Source organism: Pinus tabuliformis, chromosome 3_2, assembly GCF_031772625.1.
Source record: "Pinus tabuliformis cultivar Carrire ecotype Pingquan chromosome 3_2, CPIR1, whole genome shotgun sequence".
NCBI lineage: Eukaryota > Viridiplantae > Streptophyta > Pinopsida > Pinales > Pinaceae > Pinus > Pinus tabuliformis.
The window spans coordinates 74787108-74794376 of NC_142302.1; positions in this window are offsets into that span (position 1 = coordinate 74787108).

The following is a 7269-nucleotide window of genomic DNA, read 5'->3' on the forward strand; positions in this document are numbered from 1 at the left end:
TTACTGTAATTCTCATAGATCACAATAAGGAAATGTCTCATGTTAACATACGAAATTACGAACCAAGTCATGGACTTACACGTACCACTTGACCATAGATTGGGTTGAACCAAATCTCTCTTTTAGCCAATCACCCCTGCACCATATTTCAAGCATGAATGTGGGATCTCATGAGATTTTGTTGGGTCCCTATAATACTAGTGATTACCCCATTACTATTGTAGTTATACCCCCTATTTATATTGTTGTGCCCCTATTACCCCCATATTGTTATTTCTGTGCCCCATAGAATCCCTCTATTGTTATTTTTGTGGCTTTATATTATTATTGTTAGGTCGGCTGGATTATATTGTGACTCCTTAGACTCCTATATATAGAAAGGAGGTTTTGTCATTTGTATCATCCAAGAATTGTTCATTTATGTAATGTAAAGGAGGTTGCCCCCTCGAAGAGGCTGAATTCTAAGGCGTGGATCTCTCTTTTCTATCTTTTTGTGAGCTGGTTTCATAACATTTGGTATCAGAGCTTTGGATTCTAGGGTTTCGCTGCTCCAAACAGGTCATCGTGGAATTTTCGCTATAATTTTTTCTGTGACGTTTCAGAAGTCACAAAAAAAACCCATTTGAGAAGAAATCACGCTGAACCTTGGGTCCGAATTTCAGAGCTTTTCGCGCAATATTTGCGGAGATATGATCTGAGGAAGTTGGTCTTTTTGCAGACTCCTGAATTACATTCAAAACAGGTGACCTGGGGAAAATCGTCATAACTTTCTCTCTGGGGATCGGATTGAAATTTCGTAAGAAGGTACAAAAAGAGGACGGACTGTAGTTTTTTTTATGTGTGTTTCAGATTCAAAGGTTGAAACAGTGACTCGTGGCACGTCGTACAAGTTCGCTCTACTGAACTAGTCTAAAAGCAAGTCACTGTGGGAGATTTCACATAACTCTTCCTTGGAGAATCCAATTTGGCTCAGACTTGTGGCATTGGAAAGAGGACGCAGAAGGCTACTACAGGTAGAAATTTCAGAACTGGATGATCTGAAATTACAGAGATACATCAGATTCAATATCAGGCTTCTATAAAGTGAAAAAAGGTGTGTAGTTTTTTTTTTAATTTTTGTGTAAGCTTGGTTTAACGGAATTCAAAGGGCATAGTAAAGCATTATTATCGGTAACTGATGCCCCGAGGAAAGAAAATGCAAACACCTAGTAAGGAACCTGAAAGCTCTAGCATGACTCATGAAGAAGAGGAAGAAATGCTACATGATATATCAAAATTACAAGAACAAGTGCAACAAATGTCACGCTCACAAAAGCTAACAGAAGCTAAGATAAGTGGCGTGGAATCTAAGATAAATGGCATGGAATCTAAGGTAAATGCTGTGGAATCTAAGATAAAGGGCATGGAAGCTAAGATGGATGGCATGGAAGCTAAGGTGAATGGCATGGATGCTAAAATTGATGGCATGGATGATAAGATGGATGAATTGAAGAAGTTGCTACAAGAAAGGGTCACTAATGGTGAAAAGGTAGTAAAGGAAACTCATGATGAGAACAAAAGAAATGTTAATCATGATTCCATAGACTCTAATGTTGGATCGAAGACTCACCATGTTCCAAAAATCGATATGAGGAAGTTTGATGGCAAGGATCCCGCCACATGGATATTACAGATGGAGCAATTCTTCGATCTCAATAATGTGCAAAACACACAAAAGGTACGTATGGCAACTTTATATTTGGAACCAAATCAGTTTGTATGGTATCAATGGCTTTGTTCTCGTAAACAATTTATCACTTGGGCAATTTTTACGGAAGAATTGATAGCACATTATGAGGATACAAAAAGCAACACTTTTTTTAGCCAATTGATAAGTCTCAAACAAAAGGGTTCAATAATGGAGCACATTGAGGAGTTCCAAAAATTGAACATAAGGGTAAAAGATATTCCAGAGGAGCATAGGATTGATGTGTTCATAGGGTCTTTAAAGGATAATATCCAACATGATGTGCGCCTTTGGGAACCTGATTCATTAGAGAAGGCATTCAGGTTAGCAAGAAAAATGGAAAGCAAAATTATGGCAACTAGGAAGCATACCATTCACAACTATAAAGACGGAAGTGTTGTTGCCCATAGTCTTCCACAACCTACAAGGTTGACACCACAACAATTGGAAGAAAAAAGAGCAAAAGGGCTTTGTTACAATTGTGATAGCAAATACACAAAAGGTCATAAGTGTGCTGAGAAGAAATTATTCTACATAGATTGTGAAGAGGAAGAAGAAAAGGAGCAAGAAAGGTCAAAAGAAGAGGATATATTCCAGGAACAAAGCCTAGATGAAGAACAAATAAATCCGACCATATCTTGTAATGCATTGGCGGGAATTACCACTCCTCAAACCATCAAGATAGAAGGACAAATCAAGAAGAAAAAGGTAATAGTGTTGATTGATTCAGGAAGCACCCACAATTTTATTCATTGTAGGGTAGCAAAAGAATTGAATTGCTTCCTATATCCAGCACCAGAGTGTCAAGTGATGATTGCAAATGGAGGAACAATAAATTGTTCTGGAAAGTGCCATAATATCAAGCTATCCATGGGAGAATATGTATTGACTAGCCCAATGCTTTCCATTCCAATGGGAGGTGCTGATGTTGTACTAGGAGTCCAATGGCTACAATCCTTGGGTACAATAGCTTTTAATTTTCAAGAACTTTTCATGAAATTTTCTGTGGAAGGAAAGGAAGTTGAATTAAGGGGTATTGCAGGGAAACCAGGAAAGATAATCAGCTCTAATGGCATGACAAAGCTTCTAAAAAAGGAGCAAAGAGGTGTAATTGCACAATTATGTTCGCTAGATGTTTCCACATTGGAATCATCTATTTCTCCAGATCTCCAAAAAGTCCTGGACAATCATTCCAAGGTATTTGAGACTCCCAAAGGTCTCCCACCTATGCGTGATCATGATCATGCTATTCATCTGATTCCAGGAAGTGTTCCTCCAAACATCAGGCCGTACAGATATCCCTATGTCCAAAAAAGTGAAATTGAACGTATGGTTGCAGAAATGCTAGAGGCTGGTATAATTCAACCGAGTCAAAGTTCTTTCTCAGCTCCAGTAGTATTGGTGCACAAGAAGGATGGATCATGGCGCATGTGTCCAGATTATAGGGAGCTCAACAAGCTCACTATTAAAGATAAGTTCCCCATTCCTGTTATTGATGAATTACTGGATGAATTGCATGGATCAATTTACTTCACCAAGTTGGATCTTCGTTCGGGATATCATCAAATCAGAATGAAGATTGAAGACATTCCGAAAACAGCATTTAGAACTCATGAGGGTCATTATGAATTTTTGGTCATGCCTTTTGGCCTTACCAATGCACCTTCAACATTTCAAGGTTTGATGAATTCAATTTTCAAACCATTCCTTAGAAAATTTGTGTTAGTATTTTTTGATGATATACTAATCTACAGCAAGTCTTGGAAGGATCATGTTGAACATGTTGACAGGGTGCTACAACTATTGGAGGAGAAACAATTATATGCAAAAAGATCCAAATGTTTCTTTGGAGTCCAGGAGGTGGAATATTTGGGTCATATTGTATCTCATGAAGGAGTTAAGGTAGACCCTAGCAAAATTAAAGCCATTAAGGAATGGAAAATCCCCACATCCATAAAGCATCTGCGAGGATTTCTTGGGTTGACAGGGTATTATCGCAAGTTTGTTAAGAATTATGGGAGAATAGCAGCACCTCTAACAACATTATTGAAGAAAGATTCATTTTCATGGACTTCGGAAGCAACAAAGGCCTTTGAACATCTTAAAGAGGCAATGTGCCAAGCACCGGTCTTAGCTACACCGGACTTCACAAAAACCTTTATTGTGGAATGTGATGCTTCAGGAAATGGAATTGGTGCTGTTCTAATGCAAGATGAAAGACCCATTGCTTTTGAAAGTCGTCCAATCAAGGGAAAGTTTTTAAGCAAAGCTATTTATGAGAAGGAAATGTTGGCAATACTCCATGCACTTAAGAAATGGCGACCCTACCTAATGGGAAGACACTTCAAGGTAAAAACGGATCATGATAGCCTTAAATACTTTTTAGAACAAAGATTATCCTCTGAAGAGCAACAAAAGTGGGTCACAAAGATGTTGGGTTATGACTTTGAAATCATCTACAAAAAAGGGAAGCAAAATGTGGTGGCAGATGCACTCTCAAGAAAGGATGAGGATGTGGAAGCATTGTTGTGTGCCATTTCTATTATCCAACCAGATTGGATAAACGAAGCAAGGGAGGAATGGAAGAATGACGAAGAAGTGTGGGCACTTATTCGAAAGCTACAACAAGATTCCAGTACTTCTGATACATTTAGCTGGAAAAATGATTCGTTATGGTACAAAGATCGCTTATACCTCTGTAAGAATTCCCAGCTAAAACAAAAGATTCTTATGGAATTGCACACTTCTCCCTTAGGAGGGCACTCAGGATTTTTAAAAACTTACCACAGGGTTAAGAAGGAATTTTTTTGGGATGGCCTTAAATCAGATATTCAAAAGTTTGTGGCGGAATGTTTGGTTTGCCAGCAAAATAAAGTTGAAACAATTAAGACACGGGTCTATTACAACCTTTATCCATTCCAAGCCAACGTTGGGAGGAGGTTTCAATGGATTTTATCACAGGTTTACCCAAGTCTGAGGGAAAGAGTGTCATCATGGTGGTAGTTGACAGACTTACCAAGTATGCACACTTTTGTGCATTATCACATCCATTTAAAGCCAGTACAGTTTCTACTGCATTTATGGAAACAGTTCAAAAGCTACATGGAAACCCAAAGATTATTGTAAGTGACAGAGATCCCATTTTCACTGGAAATTTTTGGACAGAATTATTTTCTTGTCTTGGTACTCAGTTAGCTCATAGCTCATCTTATCATCCTCAATCTGATGGGCAAACTGAGATAGTAAACAAATGTTTGGAAGGATATCTTCGTTGCTTTGTATCTGATAAACAGACACAATGGGTCAAATGGTTGCCTCTGGCTGAATGGTGGTATAACACTTCCTTCCATACAGCAACAAAAATGACCCCATTTATGGCACTTTATGGGTATCAACCACCATCCATCACATCATATTTAAGAGAAAATTCTAAGGTTCAGGCAGTGGAACATCACATCGAACATCAACAACAAGTCCTCCAACTCTTAAAGGATAACCTCGTGTTGGCACAGAATAGAATGAAACAACAGGCAGATCAACATCGCAGTGAAAGAAGTTTTGATGTAGGTGATTGGGTATTCCTACGGCTACAACCATATAAGCAAATGTCCCTAAAGCAAGCTAAGAAGGATAATAAATTATCACCAAAGTATTATGGTCCGTACAAGGTGTTGCAAAAGATTGGTACTATGGCATACAAATTGGAGCTTCCTGCAGCTTCTCGATTGCACCCAGTTTTCCATGTTTCATGTTTAAAGAAGGTTATAGGTGACAAGCTCCCAATTCAAACAATATTGCCAGAACTTGACGAGGAAGGAAAAATTATATTGGAACCGGAAGCAGTCACAGAAACAAGAACTCGACAGCTACGAAATCGATCAATTTCAGAGTATCTTATCAAGTGGAAGAACTTATCCGCTGAAGATTCCACATGGGAGGATGAGAATTTTATGCAGAAGTATCCAGAACTACTCAAGCGTTGAGGACAACACTTTTTTGAAGGAGAGGGGCATGTTGGGTCCCTATAATACTAGTGATTACCCCATTACTATTGTAGTTATACCCCCTATTTATATTGTTGTGCCCCTATTACCCCCATATTGTTATTTCTGTGCCCCATAGAATCCCTCTATTGTTATTTTTGTGGCTTTATATTATTATTGTTAGGTCGGCTGGATTATATTGTGACTCCTTAGACTCCTATATATAGAAAGGAGGTTTTGTCATTTGTATCATCCAAGAATTGTTCATTTATGTAATGTAAAGGGGGTTGCCCCCTTGAAGAGGCTGAATTCTAAGGCGTGGATCTCTCTTTTCTATCTTTTTGTGAGCTGGTTTCATAACAGATTTCCTTGTAGCAATTTTTGATCCAACTGTTACCTTGTGCTTTCCTTCTTTCCTTTTCTTTCTTTCTCCAATCTAAGTGAATGCTGAAGTGTTCCAAGCATACTCCAAGAATGCTCCAAGATTTCTTTAAGTGTGCAAGAGTGTGAGAGAATGAGAGAATAGAAGAGAGCTCCACAAAAAATTGTGAAAAGGATAGAATATAATCCTCAAAAGCCTTTCTATCATTTAGGCCTCTGTTTTTTTCATTTTCCCTTCAATTTCCCTCTCATGAAAATCTATGACATTTTATCTCCATTTTCTCCTATTTTCCTTTATTATAAATAAAATGCCAATTAATACCACTTTTCCTTTTCCAATTTCCATTGCCATAAATTAATCACTAGTGATACCCATCACTATTGTTTGCCCGAAATTTAGCTTGGAATACATGTCCCATGACCTTGGTCTTATATTTTATTTACATAGAAAATAATCCAAGGGTTGTACAAACCCCTCCCCCTTGGGGGAACACCATCATTGGGTTCAATGATTCCTATAAACTAAAAAGCACATGCTACTCATGGAGATTTATAACATAGCTCGATGCAACATTTACATCATTTCATACTTCCAAGACCATGACCATCATAACATGAACACCATACCCGTTATTGGATATTTGTAACAAAACTTCATGTGGTATTCGCAACATACATATGCATAGACATATAACCAACACAACATCAAACACATATATGAGAATACATCCACTCAACCGATGAATAGAGAAGGACACATAGCCCACATCTGATCAACCATATCCCATGTAGCATCATCGGGTCCAAAGTGCTTCCATTACACTTTAACTTATTTGATTGTTCTATTCTGGGGCATGAGTTGCTTCTGTTGTAATATGAATTGTGGTTTTGGATGGATTTCTCTCTCTAGTTCCAACTGTAATACATACAAGTTAATCACATGATCAAGATCTTGCACATACTTCTTAAGCAATGAAGCGTGGAAAACATCATGGACATTCACTGTCAAAGGCAGTGCAAGTATGTACGCCACTGGTCCAGTCCTCTCAAAGATCTCTAAAGGCCTGCAATATAAAGGCGCCAACTTGACATATTACCCAATATTAAAAGAGATCCCCTTGGGCTGGATGCGCAATTACACATGTTCCCCAACCTGAAACTCCTTAAATAACATGTGCT